Genomic DNA, 17,408 nt, shown 5'->3' on the forward strand with positions numbered 1-17,408 from the left:
TACCAGTTTAGTTGTATTTATATGCATTGAAGATTGTAGAAAGCTACTAATTATCCATGTTCACCAGTGGCCACAGACTGGGAGGAAGAAAAAAGAACAAAAAAAAAAACCCAACCCACAATGCTTTGAAGATGAATTTTTGAATACTGTGAATATAGTAGAACATGTGACTGTCAGGCTTAGCAACTATCAGCCACCATGGAAAAGCTACCAATGTAGAACTCAGCTGTTGATCCTGCAAATGGCAGCAAAGCGTTAATTTGCTATACGTCTTTTTTGCAGCTATAAAGAGTAGAATTACAAGATCACATTTATAATGGACTTCTGATGCTTGAATGGATTTTATATGGTGGTTTTCCCCAAATCTTTTGTAAAGAAGTAGCATTTTTGTAACTTTAACAGAGATACAGGCTTCTAATTTATATCCTTTATTTTTAATTGGTATGGTGGCATCATTTGCTTCATTATGGTTGTCTTAGCACAAAGGAGACTTCATGTTTTCTTCTTACTGCTGGTTCTCGGTTGAACACTAATGAGCTGTCTCTCAGTTTCTCCTGTGATTTAGTCCTATCAAATCAGAAGTAAAAGTGTATCTAAAACATGTCCTGGACGTTTGGAAGAGCTGTTTCATTCTGTGTGCATCCCGCAGAGCTGCATTGCTTGTTAAGGCAGACACAGCCAAGCCTTAAGGTAGCGTTAAAGGTAGGAGGGGCTGTGGTACAGAAATGCTTTACAATTGCACTGTCTTAATGTTTGGGGTTTTTTTTCCTGAAAACCCAAATAAGTGTAGAAGCAATAGTATGTGTTGAATGTATAATGAAATATTATGTGCAAACTTAAATACCAAGTTTAATGGCTGCAGGCATATAATCAGACTCGATATATCAATATATAAAGTAAGTGTCGATGAAATTGTACTAAAGACAGCAGAGGATTCTGGAACAAGGGAGGTGTGCATAGCCAGCCCTTGAGATCCATTATGCCTTTGTAAGAACTCCTGCAGTGGGAAACCTGGGGGTGGTTGGTTCTGTTACCCTGCCAACAAGTCATGCAGTGCAGCTGCAGTGTGCTTTTTCTCTTGCATGGGGTGGTAACAGCCATTTGTCTCTTGTTAGGCATCCTACTTACACATTCAATAAGGATTCGTTCATTAAAAACCTAAGGCATTAAAAATGCTAAGAGCACTTCTAGAAGACTTTGTCAACAATGATTACACTTTGAGTTAATGCCAAGCAAAACTAATGTAGTTTTGGCTGCTGTTTGGCTGGGGGCACTGGAGGTGGAGACATGCAGGTTGTGCTAAATCATCTGGGTCAGTGTAAGGAACAGGTGCAGTGAGTGCCAGATGATCTCTGAAAGAACTAGTTTGACTGGGATGAATCTGAAGTCACGCTGCATAGGCCTGCTTTTCAGCTGCACAACTTGATGAAGGTCAGGTGAATGAAAAATATTTGCTGGCTTTCACAGTGCTCAGCCACCCTCGCCCTCACAGTATCCATCTGCTGAAAGGAGTCTCTTTAATATCAGGTCTTTAAGAATTAGTCCAGGCTACTATTGTGTGAAGTTATAGTTTAGGACCAGATTTCTGTAGGAGCAGGGTGACTTAATGCCACTGCATCCTTGGGCTACTCCCAGGCTCCAGAAGTACACAAGACTTCCCTCACTGAACAGATACTGACAATAACGTGTATAGATCCCACAGAAATAAGTAATACCATTGGTCACAAAGGAAAGGGCAGTCAGCTCTGTTGCAGCAGACCAGAGTACAACACGCTTGTACTGAAGATAGGTCATACTGGCAGGGCCACATGGCTGAGTAAGCCATGATGCAGATAGCTGGTCCAAAGAAGTGCAACCACTGTCAGTTTTAAAATCATCTTCAGCTTATTACAGCATAAGTCTAGTACTCTTATCCCAGCTTGTTGTTCCAGAGAGAACATGTAAGAGAAGTTAAATTCCATTGATTCTTATAAAGGTATAACATTGCACACCTAATGAATTCCTTATATGCTGCTAAGACAGCCCAAGGCTTTTGTTCTCTCGTGACCCTGACACCATTTATCATTAGAAGCCAGTCCTGCCAGTTCCTCCCTGTCCTGGTCACGTCAGCATCTAGCCACAGATGTATGACTGCTTTCAGCAATTCACCTGACCCCTCTGCAAACCAATCTGAGATTTGTTTTGATAGCACTTGCCAGGTGCTTATTCAAAAACTGGTAAAAGTGATGAAAGCAAAAATGTAATGCATTAGCAGTGATATGTAAAAAATAATTGGTATGAAGCCTCATGATGCAAAGCATCTGAGTCAAAAGGATAATTCTGTTAGAAAGCTTGTCACTCATGCAAAACAATCCCTGTAACAATGGTGAGAGGTATGAGGTAATTTACAATTGAAACAACTATTCCTGGGTTCCCCACCTGTGAGTAAGCATGTTTATTTGCAAGGCCTTCTCAGAGATAGAGAAGTATCTTGCATCAGGTAAGGTTCCTGATTCTTCCAGCACCTGGGTGCTTGCAGAGTCTGCTGGAGGCAGGTGATGTTTCCCCTGGTTGTGGCACACGCAAGTGGCTCTGGGCTGCAAATCACCCAGGTGAGCTCATTTCCTGGCCAGCTCAGGTAGGCATTTCTGCTGGTGAGCTGGGGGTGGGTCTTTATTCTGCTCTCCATAGAGGTCTAAGCGGGAAGATCTGGTGGCCTTTTCTTCTGGGAGTAAAATGTTTTATGGAGATGTTATTGGATTGGGGACCTTCTGTGATCCCCACCCCCAAAAAATAGAGATTATAGTTTTAATAGCTTAATATATAAGTCTCCTAGAAAGCTGTTAACAAAGCTATGTAAGAGCTGCCAGTTATGGAGACAGCTGAGGAATCTACGCAAACAAGGTAAGCGTGGCTTTTTGAAAGGCTATCTGTAAAGGTTTGGGGGCTGAAACAGTTGAGTACCGAGAAAAAATACAGTGGGAGTTAGTTTTCAGTCAAAAACTTGATTTGTGAGTATCAACAAAACACGGAGTACATGCAACATTACTTTTCTAATTATAGAGACAGTATTTTGAAGCTATCTTGTACATAGGATGTTTTTGCTGCTAGAATTGAAAGAGGAGTCTGCTCTCCATACTTGTTTAAGGGATGGAATAAAGTTTAGGTAACTGAAATTCTGAGTTATTGTGAGGTCTCAAGTACTTTGCCGCATTTGTTCTCTTTGTTTTGCCTTTGAAATTGAATGTGTTTTCTTGAACACCTTCTTGGAGATGCTCTCTTCCAGATTCAATGGCTGGTGGTTTTTCACAGGTTGTAGCTGCAGGCTGTCAAACATTGGTTTGAACCAACAGTGAGCTTCTTCCAGCTTGTGATCAGGGGAAGGTAGCAGCAGTTAGAATTGCAGGGAGAACAGTTAAACGCAAGCTGTGTTCTGATTCTTGAGCTGTGGGAGAAAGGGTGAAATGGCAAACATTTATTCAAATCTTTTTCCCATGCTAATGTATAGGTGTTCACCATAATGCTCTCTTGAAGATGCCCCTCTTGTAGGAGGGTAATAAACACAAGTTTCTTCAGCACAGTGTAAAATAGAGACATTGGGAAGAGAGGAAGGGACAGAAACTGAGATTGTCTTTGCCGGAATAGCAACAAGCTCTGTAGAAGCAGTCTCCTGCTATTAAATTCTCTTCCCAATCACAGAACAGTACTTAAACTGATAAGCAGCATGTAAAATATCAAGCAAAGTACTTCTACTACTTTTTAAATTATACTTCGTGTTGGTTAATACCTTGTAAAAATCTAAAAGTCTTTTCTCCCCCAAGTACTATGGTAATCCATGCACACTATAATAATTTGGGTACTGCTGTGAAGTAGTGCTAGGATGAGGCAATGCATTGACAAATGATTTCTCAGCGGATGGAGGTGAATGCGATTCGGAATTATGCTGCATATGGTTGGCCACAGCACTCCTCTTTATTTGATTGACAGCCTCCTGAGCCTGATTTAAAACAAACAAAAAAGCAAACAGCTTTTAAGAGCTTTCCCCCCATCTTAATCACATGAAAGATGAAAATTTGATCTTGAAAAAATAACCACTTGCATTGGAGTTGGAAAGATCAAGAATGTGCATCACACCCCCTGAGAGGCCTTTGTGATTTAAAGGGTGACTTGGTGCATAGACAGAAATACCATCTTGCTACTTCTAACGACTTGTAGTTCTATTGCCAACTACTCCCACTTGTTCTGGTGGGACTTTTTCAGTTTAATTTCTGCTGCTGCTTTACATTTCTTCAGAAGTTCAACCATTTTTTCTAGTACCTAGGTAGAAAAAATAATATATTCTAGGAATTCTTCTCATGCTACAAATAAAAATCTGCAGTGTAATCGATCTCCAATTTTTATTGTAAAAAAATTTGGTAAGTTTGAGAGTTTTGTCATTTAAAGAATGAATCTCTGTATCTGACTTTAATGTTGTTGCTTGGTCTTCCTGGAGCAGGTATTTTAAGACTTACAAAGATGCTTTTTAAAGTGAGAGTCATAAAGTCTTTCTACCACTTCTGTGTTGCCTTTTCATAAAATGCTTCCACAGGAGTTTAGCCACCTGTTCACACCATTAGTGCTTCACCTGATGTCTGTCTTCCCTCTGCTGCTCTCCCCTTATCTTCACTTGTATCTGGAGCTCCAGTTGCCTGTTCTGCACTTGCACCTTAGTTGGTTTTCTGATAATATTTTGCATCTCACTGTGCAAGCTATTCAATTCTGACACCGTTTTTTGGATGTGCTGTAGACAACACAAGATGACGCAACACAGAAGACAGCACAAAAATTCCAGTAACTTCTTGTCAGGTCAGACTTGACAGGGAACTGGTCAAGAAAGCTCACCTGATCATAATTATTCTCCAGATACTACTCTTTTATTGCTTCTGCTTCCCTTAGTTAACATTCTGTCTCTTGGTAATTGTTGAAAGAGGGGAAAAAAACAAAAAAACTTCCTGAATTTTTCAGGCTTGCTGTTAGATTGGAACTATTTCTACAAATATCTGCAAGTTGTGTCCTTTTTTCTTGACCTGTGAAAGACTGAAGTCAAGGTAATGTGCTTCATTGGAGAAAGGAGAAACAAGCAGGTGACAGAGTTACAGAGGAACCTAGGTTCCCATTTGGGATTGGGTATAAGTCAAAATGTAGGTTTTACCCAAGTATTAAGAATGAGAGGAGGCTAATCACCATAGAGATCAGCCCTTGGCACAGTTGATGATTAAATCAACTATCTGCAAAATCAGCAAGTAGGTAAATGCTGCTATAAAAGCTATGGGGTGTGGTGTGTGTGTGTGTGTGGGGGGGGGGGGGGGGGGGGGAACAGGACTCTCTAGCATTGTATTTTATATAGGAGGGAGGAAGAGAAGGTAGGACAGAAAGGCCTTGCAGTTAAAGTGGCTGCTATTGATCTTGTGGCCAGATTTCAGCATGGATTAGCCTTTTTGTTCAGTCCCACCGCAAAGGGTCCACTGATGCTCAGTTTCTTTGCCTTTCGAGTCATACCAAGTCTGCATCAGCTTGCTTTGCAGGATATTGTTGGCTTGCATACTTCTTCCAAATGAAGAGCAAATGTATTTTTGTCTGTCCTGGCAACTTCTAGTGTCTTAGAAAGCAGTTTCAATTGTGCAGGAACAACAGATCAGATTTATATTTACCCAAATGAAAAAGCTTTTTCAGGAGTATTTTGTCCAGTCCCAAGCAGTGTCAGCTTACAGGCAGTGAGTCTGTTTACCACTTAGCTGACTAGAAATGTCCTGAGCACAAGCACATAGATGGGAATACTTCTGAAGCCAGCCCACTAACTAGGTTAGTCAGAAGGATCAGAACTCATCATGTAATCATGAGTTTTGGAAAAAATGCTCTTTGCTTTGTGTTTGTTTAATTATTTTTAAGCTAAGTATTATGGAGGGAAGGGGGAAAAGAAAGCAATTTCCTGGGCTTCCCACTTCACACCCATCCATCCTCATTCGTACAAACAAAAAATAGCTCTATATGTTCCATGAATCTCTATTTTCTGGATGTAGCCCCAAACAGCAAAGCTTTCGTCTGTGCTATGGAATCTTTCTACAGAGAGAAGAGTAGTTCATCCCCTTCAGCACTTAAATAATGATTTTCCTGTTTCACAGCCAAAAACTAATACTTTTTTTTTTTTGCCCCCTCTTTTCCTGTGCATGTTGTGCTATCCTGTCTTTGGGGAGGGAGGAGGAACGGTAATTGGCTTACCCCCAGAAATGCATGCAATATTAGTTGTAATGGAAAAACAGTCTCTACCTGGCTGCTGTGCTGCCTTTCCACTGCAACCAGCCTGGCTGTGTCATGTCCCAGTTCTAACATCTGTATTTTCTCACGTTCACTCTCCTGCAAATGGAAACGAGACAGATCATCTGCATGTTAACTCATGTGCATCTCCTCTAAAGTGGTCTCTTGAGTTTGCTTCGTTACCTTAACCATATTCAGTTTTGCCTGTCACTGAAGACAAGTTGTTTTTAACCTACTTTGCAGGAGATGCACGATACCTGACAAGCTGCACGTTTGCAGGCATAGTTCTTGCAGCTGTAGCTGCAAGCATTTGGTGTGTTTCGCTCAGAATTACTAAATTACTTGCAGGAAAGGATATGAGAATTCTTCAGACTAGCTTCTCCTGTAGCTTATTAGCCAGAACATCAGAAAGGTGCCCATCTTCAGTCACGCCGCGCTGCTGCCGGATGACAGAAACGGCGTCAGCCTATTTCCCCTCCCTGCTGGGAGGCTGCTGCTGTGCCTGGGCCCCGCGCCGCTCGTGGTTCTGGCACGAGGTGACGCCTCGCTCTCACCGCCGCTGCGAAAGCCGGACCTGAGCCTGGGATGCGGCCGCAGCCGCGCCTCGTGCGGGGCGGTTCCCGCCTGTCGCGCGCAGGCCGTTGAGGCGGAGGGGCGCGAGGCGCCGCTGGTCGTAGCGCGTTCCTGTCACGGGGCGGCGCTCCGTTCTGCTGCTCGCATCGCTCTCGAAGCTCCGCGTGTTTCACGGCAAAGCGGTAAAAAGCTGTTCGTGTTTCAGCGGTTACGGTCGGTTGCAGGGCTAGGTAGATTCCAGCCTTCGCGCGGAGGCTGCGGTGTGTCTCCAGGCTGAGAGCTCCTCGGTGCGATCGTGCTGCTGTGTCTCACGCGAGCCATCCTGCACGGGCCGTGAGCAAGCAGCGGTTTGTACGCGAGGAGCGCAAGGACGTCGGTACAGGGCTCGCTGAGCTGCGCTGTTGCGCCGTGCATCCGAGGTGTCCGTGTTCCACTTGGGTCTCCGGCTTGGAATCTCAACCAACCCGGTTGAGACTATCACACGTGTATCCGAAAGTTAGATTTATTGCTTTATCCCGATTCGATGTCTATCTGAAGATGGCAGCAGAGAGCAACCGTGTTGGAACGTCGGTGACTGCGCATTTCGTATTCGTGTGCCTGCAGCTGGTGGATGTTAACACAGATAATTTTGCGTTCTGTTGATGAATATAATTGGTTTGGTTTGATTTCAAGTGTCTTTTGGCTTTACTGTTTGTTTTGGAGGAAGAGTTGCGGCTTTCCTGAGCAAAAAGAGCGCTGCTGAAGGCAGGCAGCCCTGCACTCGGTCTCTGATGCTCCTGTTGAAGGAGATTCCCAGCTGATGTAAGGCTGACGCTGCTTCACAGAGCGTCTGTGCCAGGAAGCCTTGTTGTGGGGGTGCAGCCAAGGGGATGGCGAAGAAACGTGGGGTGTGAGGGAATACGAAGGTCGCTAGGGAAAAGGAGATAAATGGTGATAAATTAAGGCACTCCCGAGTTTCTTGCCTAAAGAAGAGAGGCATAAATGGCATTGAATGTTATAAATAATGTTGCTTTACTGTATAGTGTCTGTGTTGCGCTTAAGCTGCTTGTTAATCAGAGCACACTGATACAACAGCAACGTAGGAATCCTCCCTCTATGCAGCAGAGTGCTGTGAATGCCAAGTGGGAGCATAAAAGAGCAGCTGATATGTAGGTCAGATGAAAACTGCGTTTCTGAGATGCTTTCATAAGCTGCATGAAGGTGACAATGTTTGACAGAAAGATAGTTAATGGTGAAGGCTCTGTTTGAATTCTGTGACAAACACGGATCAAAAGCTAGTCCTAATTTAGTTTGCAACCAAAATAACAGATTGATCTGAGCTGTTAATTCACATCTGTTGTTTTACTTTCCAAAGTTACTGTGTAGTTCAGGAAGAGTCACTTCACATAAAAATGTAGCCGTATGAAGTATACATCAAACTTACTGTAGCATGCTTTCCGTGGTAAACTTTCAAAAAGAGGACTGATCAAAGAACTGAAAGTTGAAAGCTGAAATTATAAATGTTATGTCCTTTTCTGCTCCAGAAAAAACTTGCTGATGATTTCAAGGTAGTCTTTAAAATAGCCTAAGATTATATGTAGATTTATTTCTAATGATATTTACATGGCAATAAGATTTAAGGCAGACACCATGATGGAGGCAGACACCAGGATGGTGACAGACCTCCTTTTCTCTCCCAGTCAGCATCATCTCTGCCATAGTTTGGAGCCTACGTTTGTGCCTGGTGAATCATCACTGGGAATCATCGGTGTTGCACAAGGTTGGAGGCTGAACAGGGAGATAAGCATATTTTTGTAGCTTGTGGTTAAGAACATGGGTGTCCTTCTGTTTCATAGCAAAACACACGTGCTTTGTGTGATGTACCAGGTCACTTATTCAAAATTTTTCAGGGAATGGCGTTTTTCACAACAAGTTTTTCCATGTTCTGGTAGAACTCCCTGCTTAAAAGCGCCGTTGCATTTTACTTTCCCGTAAAGTCATTACTTTTAGTTATAGCCTTTTTGCTCTTCTGATAATTGATAAGTTCTTTTCAGTCTGACGTGTATTTGACATACATTGGTAAATGACTGCTACAACTGTCATTAGTCAACAAAGTTTCACTCCAGCATGCTTGGAATACTTTTCCCTCCATGTTTTTATTGATCTTTCCTGAATTCCTCTTACTGTTTTGCAGTAGAACTGCAGTCTTTGTTCAAGGTGCAGTCTGAGAGCTGCCGTCACTTGTGTAGTGCTCATCCTCAGAATTCTTTTAACCTCGGGTGCGAGTTAAACGCTTCAACGGTAGGTGGAACTTGTCAGTTTGAGTGAAGAAATGGGATGTATCAGATCTGCTGAACAGGATTGATTTGTGCATCCAGATTAGCATTCTGTGATGGAGAGTGCCTTATAGGAGGAAGAACCTCAGCTCTGTGGACTGTTTCAGTCACTGCTGTAAGTCTGTTTCCTTTGATGGTTGGTTGGATCACTTGGTGTTCTTCCCTTGGACTTTTCCCAGCACTAACAGTTGCCATGCAAATGTAAGTGGGGTCCCGTGCACTGCCAAAATAGCAAAGGGAAGCCAGAAGGCATACTTGAGCATGCCCATAGGGCTACTAGACACCTCTCAGTAAGCAAGCAAATTCCATTCATAATGTGCAAAAGGTAGTTTGTGTGAATCATGAGGAAAACAAACGTGAGGTCAGTGTTCCATTTCTCAGATCATTTTCTTGTTATTAAGATCATTTGTATGTAAACCCAATTCAGATTTGTGTATTTCATTTCAGTTTCTTATTTTCCTGTCTGAGTGATCTGTATTAACCGTTAACATCTTTAGAATGATTGGACGCACAGAGTAACCGGATACTTTCCCACTTGATGGCTTTCTCCTGTAATGCTTTTGGGCTATACGTACTGTCGGCCCGGCTGAAATCTTTAGGCCAGGAAAGTCTGTGTTCACATAGGTGTGAACAAGCATGTGAATATAGATCCTAGTCTGCTTTTCACATGTGGTTTGTTTAGAGTAAAAGCTGGTACCTGTGGTTCAGGACACTGTGATATAGTTGAAACAAGTGCTGCAGCAGTGTTCTGTCTTTGTAGGCAGACAAGAAGAGTCTAGTTGAAGTGTTGTCACAATACAGCTTTCACGTTTCTCCTGTTTTGGTTCTCTTTTCACTGTCCCGTGATTGCAGTATTTAAAATACATCGTGTACAACGTTCTGGTTATGAAGGTTCGTAATATTCTCTGAAAAGGACTGGAAGAAAAACTATCAGCCATTTCTCCACTGCTTTATGAACAGAGCAAACAATACTGTTCTCAAATTGTGATACCGAATATTAGTACCTTTAGTGTGTAAATATATATATGAGAAGTGTTGAACTTTTCTAGAAGTATTGTTTTCTTGATCTTTTTCTATTAATTCAGTTGAACAAAGATCCAATAAGATGACTAAGTGAAAGATTGATTCCTGTTATGAACTCTCACTTTTGTAAACAAAGAAAGAGAATACCGTGCACTCGACTGAGGGACATTTAATATCTGGAAAATGTCAATTTGCCACTCTGCTCCTTTCTGAGAAGTCTACAGTATCTGGGATGACATCTGTTCATTTGGGAGTAAGTGGAAATCCCATTGCTTTAAATAAATAATGTTTCTATGGCACGCAGACTTACTTCAGCAAGTAGAAGTTAGCCAAAGTGCAGTGATGTAATATTTTTAACTTCTGTGTACAGTACTAAGAAATTGGGAGCACAAGAAATAGTGACAACGCTTTGGGTCTCATTGCATCACTGAGTTATGGGAATGGAGAGTCAGTTTCTGCTTTTGCTGCTATTTGTCAGTGTTTCAGTCTAGCCCCGTATTTTCAGGGTTTTAGCACATCAAGCCTGGTGTGGCTCCAGTCCTTGATGTGTTTTCACCTTTCTGAGCCAATTCTCCCATTTTCAGGCACTAAACTGAAAGAATATGGGAGTCACGTAAAAACACTGTCCTTGTTCCTTGAGAAGTTAGTGCATAAATTTCAGTTTTAAACGTATCTGGCAAGTCTAATCCCATCTGAAACATTTCAAAGCGCGATAGCCCTGCCATGACAGAAGTGTTTTCTGTTATTTTATTTGCCACTCTTTGTGTGTCTTTCACTAAAATCAAACAAAATCATACCAGAATATTTGGTACATGGACAGTGGCCTATGCTGCTGCTGAGAAACAGTATGTCATGTAAGCAGGTTGCAGTGAAATCTATCAGGTGTTTGAATCCATTGTAAACATCGTCAATAATGCTCCTCTGAACAGTAATGTTCCTTATTTACATCTGTGCAACTCAAAAAAACCCCAAAAAGCCAAAAAACACCAAACCAAGTCTGTTCTTTGTATTACTGTTTTTTCTCATGCTTTGGGCACTGTAAATGTTAGTTTTTAATGTGAGAAAAACATCATATGAAAGCAGAAAAAAAATTTTTGAATGGTTTTTCATATTACAACCTTCTCTACCTTTAGTAAGAGAGATGGCCTTTGGTTACGTGCCTGAAAATACAATATTGTAGCAGAATTGTAATATCACAAATGAAGCCAATATCAGTGCTCTTTGTCTTCCTTTTTTTTAATTATTTTTTAAATTTGCAAGACGAAAGCTCTAAATCCTGCTTAGATGCTTTTTGTGAAACAGAACTGAAGTCTGTAAAGGCTTGCCTCTTGTTTTAGTGCCAGTGACATATCCAGCAGACATCCTAAACTGAATTACAGGAGTCTCGAAGGCCCATACACTGGGACATGACTGGTGTCACCTTCATATTGCTTTCAGATTGTTACTGGAAGGAAGACTTCTGCTTGAGAATGGAAACAGCAGCACAGTCGAACCCTATCAGAAAATGAGGTAGGGGATGCTTAGGAAACAAAGGCGTAGTGCTTCCTGTGAGGGACACGGCACATTTTGACTAACATGTTATGCTCCCTCGTGGGCAACAATTTAATTTTGAATATAATGAAAGGGCAGAATGTATTTTTGGAAGTGGTTTTGCCGTACTATGTAATAAATCTGTCCTTTTTGAATTGCACTGCTATTCTATGAATAGGCAGACTGCTGCGTGGCTTTGGAGAGCGTGGCCCGGATCCTGGGAGCTGCAGCCTGATACGCTGTGTAAGCCAAATGCCTGCACTAACAGAGAATACAGCTTGCCTTTTTTTTTTCATTACAGAATTCTGTTGTGCATTGTGTGCAGGATTCATTCATCAGCGAGAGGAAAACAATCGTTTATCTGCTTGGAAATTTTGGTAGTCCTTTAGGACTGAATGGCAGGACCTGGGGATTTGAATCTGGGTCTGTGTGAGTAGGTTAAACAGGAAGAGCACAACCTCCACCACTAGCATCTGCCTTGTGCTGGTGCCTGTGGGACTAATGCAGTATGCTGTAGTGCAGTGTGAGTACCAGTTCCACACTGGAAAGTTTGGGCATTATCTCTTTAAAGAATTTTCAACAGTGACAGTTAATAACGCAGATAACACATGTAGTTTTCTAGAGTAGCATAATTTAATTTGTACTAAAGACTTAAGCAGCGATTTATATTGCTGTTTTAATTTTTTGAATCTCCTGAAATTAATCCATTTAAGCTTTATTTCAGTATTGCTTGATTTTTCTCTACTGGCTGTCATTTTTGCTGTACTTACAGAAAGGTGATGGTCTGCTTAAAAGGCTTAAGTGCATTTGCAAACAATGCAGAGTTTTCTGTACTTCCAGAGGTGCAGTATTTCATTATATTAAGATGCAATTGCCCTAAATACTGCTTTATAGGATACTGTCGCTCTCTTCAGACCTTGTTTGTTAATGGCTGATGGATTTTCTATTTGTAATACTCCATGTCAAACTGAGATGAGCTTCCTAGCTCTTGCTCAGAAAAAGTGCTTATGAACACACATTCCTTGAAGAGAATAGTAAAATTCTTCTGGTAAGGTTGATATTGGAGAGCCTGTTCACACTACAATGTAGTTCTCTTGGTGTTTTTGAACACAAAGAAGTAGTCTAGCACTGGAGATTCTATTTGTGCATTAAGTACCAGTCAGCTGGGCAAATGCATGCGCTGTTATTTGTGCAGAACTTCATCCTTGATATTGGCAGCTCTCACACTGGCCTTTTGCGTTCCCTTTATGCTTTCTTTTTGCAAAGTTAGACTTGAAGTACTTTTTTTTAAATGGCATTTCTCAGTTAACAAGAGGGAAAGTCTTTGGGAACGTAATTCCCAGAATTGTGCTTCTTTTTCATTCTTATTACTGAAATGATTGTATCTGTAGTAGTTGGAGAGGTGCAGTGGTTTTATGATTTTTGTTATCCGTATTCCACATCAAGACATCACATAGTGCACTGGGAGTCCCAGAAGAGAAGGAATGTACTACAGCTCCCAGAAAACTTTGCTTGTTCTGTCTTCATTTTCCAGCCGGTGGGAAAGATAAAACTGAAAGTCACGGGACTTTGTCTTTTTGCTCCCTGGAGTGTCAGAGTAAGAACCCTGGCTTTCAGAAACTCAAAAAGATAAGAAAATATCTTATGAAAGAATGAGAAATGACCATTTTTATGTGAGTGAAAGCAAGATCCATGCGCATGGGTTGCTTTCTAGAGGAGCTTGCTGAGGGTACAGCTTTGTGCTCGCACCACCCAAAGCTCTTGAGTAATCTTTCCAAACAGAAGTTTGTAATTGAGCTAACTGGGTGTTTATGGAAACACCCGCACACAGGCTTTTTGTTAATACAGATGAAAACAGAATATTGCTGTTAAATGAGTTTGGTTTACAGGAGGAAATTTTAGACTATCTTATGCCAAACTGGAAAGCAGAAGGAAAACCTCCTTGCTGTTAATTTTATGATCAAGGTTATAATTCCTGCCTTGAATCACTTGCCAGTGTTTCATGTGGCAGCGTAGAATTCTAATCCTTGTGGAGTGACACCTCTGTTTCACTTGGTTACTTTTGACTGTAAAAGATTTCCAGTCAGAATAGAGTTCTAATATTATATGGAAGAGAAGCTGGCAATCTGGGAGCTGTAGCCTCTTCTTTTATCTGTGTTGGACACTTAGAAATGCGCAGGTGCATTCAGCAAGGCAGTGTCAGAAATGTAAGAAGGTCAGAGTGGGAATATTTTTCAATAAGTGATAGACTGTAGGATGCAGTGAGCACAGATTTTATCCTGTATGGGCATGATCATTACAGGCAGTGGTATATGCTGTATTCTCACAGTGTGTTTTGAAGGACATCGCTACTCCTTATAGAATTTGTGGGCAAAGGTAGCACTGTGGTTGTTTGCCCTGATGTCCTGAAACTTTCTCTCAGAAATGATTTAGCCATGATTCACTGGTTCCTATATTGGTATTGTATTGGTATATAATTCCTATGGCATTAGGTCCTTGTGGTACCCAAAACAAGAGATGATGGCCTCATCGTCTGTAAGGAGTTTCAGTTCCAAAAAGCAAAATGCAATCTTGCAGAAATATATTTTTTAATTTTGTGGTTTACCAGCTGTTATTGACTTTTGAAGTGCAAAGTAAGGAATTTCTGTAGTTTTTCTGATGAATATTTAAAATGGTATACATGGTACCTTTTTAATTTAGTAGAGTATTTGCCTAAATGCTAAGTGTTTTTCACTTGTCTTGTGCAAATATGAATACATTTTCCATAGGTCTCCTTTCTGAAGTAGTGTCTGGTTCTTGGATTTAAAAAAAAGTTTGGAAACAGAAGAGTACATAACCTCACTGTATTCCTCCTTATCCCCCCCAGCAAATTTGAAAAGAAGTAGAAAAGCTCTGAACATAAACAGTTCAAATGGTTTCTAGAAAGAAAGTATCTTTGTGCTGTAGAACAGCAAAGTAGAGCTTGGTGCCCAGATGTCAAATGTTTGATATCAGTGTATGCTGCTTGAGAGTCCAACAGCGGAATTCTTGGTTTCCAGCATTGGTTTTGTTTTGTGAATAACTCTGAGTAGATCACATAAAACTGTCCCTTGACATGTACCTGGCTGAGAATCTGCCTAGCAGCTTCCTATGCAGCCTCATCAGGGTGTAGAAAGCCTGCTTTTATTGAAGTAATTGAAATAATATACTTAACTATATATACTGTATGTGTAAAATGATAATGATAAAAAGGTTACAGTACCAGAGCAGCAGGTAGGCTTTTGCTGTGCCCTTCTGTTAAGGTAAATTTGCATTTATCTGTCAAAACAAGAAATAGCATCTCCTCTAATCAGAATTTAATGGAACACATTGAGAAAGGTCTCAAGGTGGAATGGCCATCATTTACAGTGTCCCAGTATTACTCTGTAAACTGAAAACCCAGATGCTGTAAACAGACATTTTGCTCTGAACTGATGGTTCAGATTGGTTTCAAGTAATGCTCCTTGTTCCCATGTTATGCTTGCTGTGCTGGAAATTATTTGCTATTCCGTGGAGTTGAGATGGCTGGGAACATTGAAAAGCAGCGCTGCAGAAATATTTTGTAGTGTTACTGTAAAAGAAGCTGTATTCCAGTGTGTGTGAAATTGCAATGATGAGGTGAAAGTTGTGAAATGGAACAACAAATAAAACCCTTCTAACAGCCCTGATCAAACCCTTCAATTGCAGTATTTTCCAGTACACAATATCAGCAGAGATGGACTAATCCTTTTGTAGCAGCAGTGGCAGTGAAATCTGTTGATACATTGAGATGATGACTGCAGGAGAATTAAGCTTCCTGGATTGAAATATTGCAAATTGTTTTCTTTTTTTTTTTTTCTGGTGAAATGAATAGATGTGATCAAATGCATTTTATAATAAACAACAACAAAAAAACAAACGCTGCCATCTGTCTATAAAAGCAGTATTTGACTACAGCATTGCACAGAATTTAAAAGAAGCATTTACAGTTTCATGTAAAAGCTTTGTGTTAGACTGGCTTCGTTACTGCTAAATCCTGTTTTAGGATTTTAATTGTAAACCATGTTCTTGTGATATTTCTGTCTGAAGGGGAAAAAGTCATGACCTACTTCATTGTAATTCTGATTCTGGGTTTAGGTATGGTATCAAATAACTGAAATACATGTGATCATAAATTCAAGAATGAAGAAGTTATGTTTCTTCTTACGCAGTCACACCATTGCATATATATATTGTTGGTATATATATCTATATGTTGGTATCTTCTCCAGTATTAATCTGGGTAAAACTCTTGCCTAATTAATTCTGAAGGTTTTACTTCTTTGTCCATTCTTGGCATTTGTAGATCTGAAGTCATGGGCTTCTCTGTTGCTTGTGAATTTAGGGTTGCATTTATGTGTGATGCAAATGAACTCACAAAATGTGGGTAAAAGTAGAAGCAGGGTTTCCAGGGAGCAGAAAAGGGTCACATTTAAATTATGCATCAGAGTAACAGCTTTGTGCTTCCAAACAGAAGATGTCTTGCTGCCTTCTCTTCCTGTCTCTTCTCAATCAGGCCTTGTGCCTATGGCATTGCACGTGGAACCCACTTTACTTGCCATCTCAGCAATAAAATGCACACTTTTGCTGGGTTCTTTTTCTGGTGTTTTAGCAAATCAATCAATCTCTGCTACATGATTAAGCCATTATCAAAGCAGATGCTCAAGGAGAATTGGTAGGGATTAGGACCTCACCTTTTTGATGGTGGTGAGATGTTACCTTGGCTAGAGCTGTAAGATCAAACTGCCTTTTCTCGCTTTCATATCACTGTTCTATTTTTATTCTAAGATTTAGAAATGCATACCTGAGAATATATTAAATAATCCTTGTTTGATTTGAGGATTTGAAAGTGTATGGGATATTTCATGAGCCCAGAAAATTGCGTGTTCTGCTTGTCTAGTCTTCTGGCTCAAGGACTTGAGAAATAGCGAGTCCTGGATGTGTTCCAATCAGGGACTGATAAATCTTTGCTTAATTGAACCTCAACCATATGGTGCAGTTCAAAGGTCTGGGCACAAATGTGCCTCTGCTTCATTTTTAAGCTTTACATTAGTGAGCTTACTGTGGGAGAAACAATATTTCTTTTGCTGCCACTTTTTGGTTGTGTCTCACCCAGTGCTTCTCAAAAACAAACAGGCCTAATACTTGAAATGAGTGCTGGCTGCAGCAATCTTCTCCATGTTGCATGTAATTTTAGGCAAATTAAGAAATTTCACAAATATGTGTTTATGATATTCTCCAATGTCAAGTCATAATCATAAGGATCATTTAGTGGTTTATTACTGGATTATTTTGGGGTGTGCTTTTGTTTCTTGACATTTATGAGTACCTACCTGCCTCTCTTGAAGTCATGCTATAATATCATATGAAAGTAGTAGCTTAATGCCTCACTAGCATTCATTATTCATTAGAGTATTAAGTGGTGGTGATGTTTTCTCCAATAATACTGTACTTTACTGATGTTACACAGACACCTTTGATAATGATGTGGTAAAATACCATGAATTAGTTGTCGAGGCTTCACTAAGTATTTTTCGTTCTTTCTTTTTTCCTGATACTTTCAACTCCTGCAGTAAGAAATGAATTCTACTCATCCTTAATAAGATACATTAACTTAGAACTAAGTTAGCTATTCAAATGTGATTTGCAATCTTTTCT

General features: G+C 40.6%; 1 protein-coding gene across 1 annotated transcript in view; it reads left to right on the plus strand.

Annotated features, from left to right (window-relative positions):
- The first annotated feature begins 2,586 nt into the window (after nt 1–2,586).
- Nucleotides 2,587–17,408, plus strand: part of HECW2 (HECT, C2 and WW domain containing E3 ubiquitin protein ligase 2) — a 176,624-nt gene continuing 161,802 nt past the window's right edge. Inside the window, exon 1 of the mRNA XM_048952762.1 lies at nt 2,587–2,883. The gene's annotated coding sequence lies outside the window, so the exon portion shown is untranslated. The remainder of the gene's footprint in view (nt 2,884–17,408) is intronic.

The sequence above is a fragment of the Lagopus muta genome, chromosome 8 (assembly GCF_023343835.1).
Source record: "Lagopus muta isolate bLagMut1 chromosome 8, bLagMut1 primary, whole genome shotgun sequence".
Taxonomy (NCBI): Eukaryota; Metazoa; Chordata; class Aves; order Galliformes; family Phasianidae; genus Lagopus; species Lagopus muta.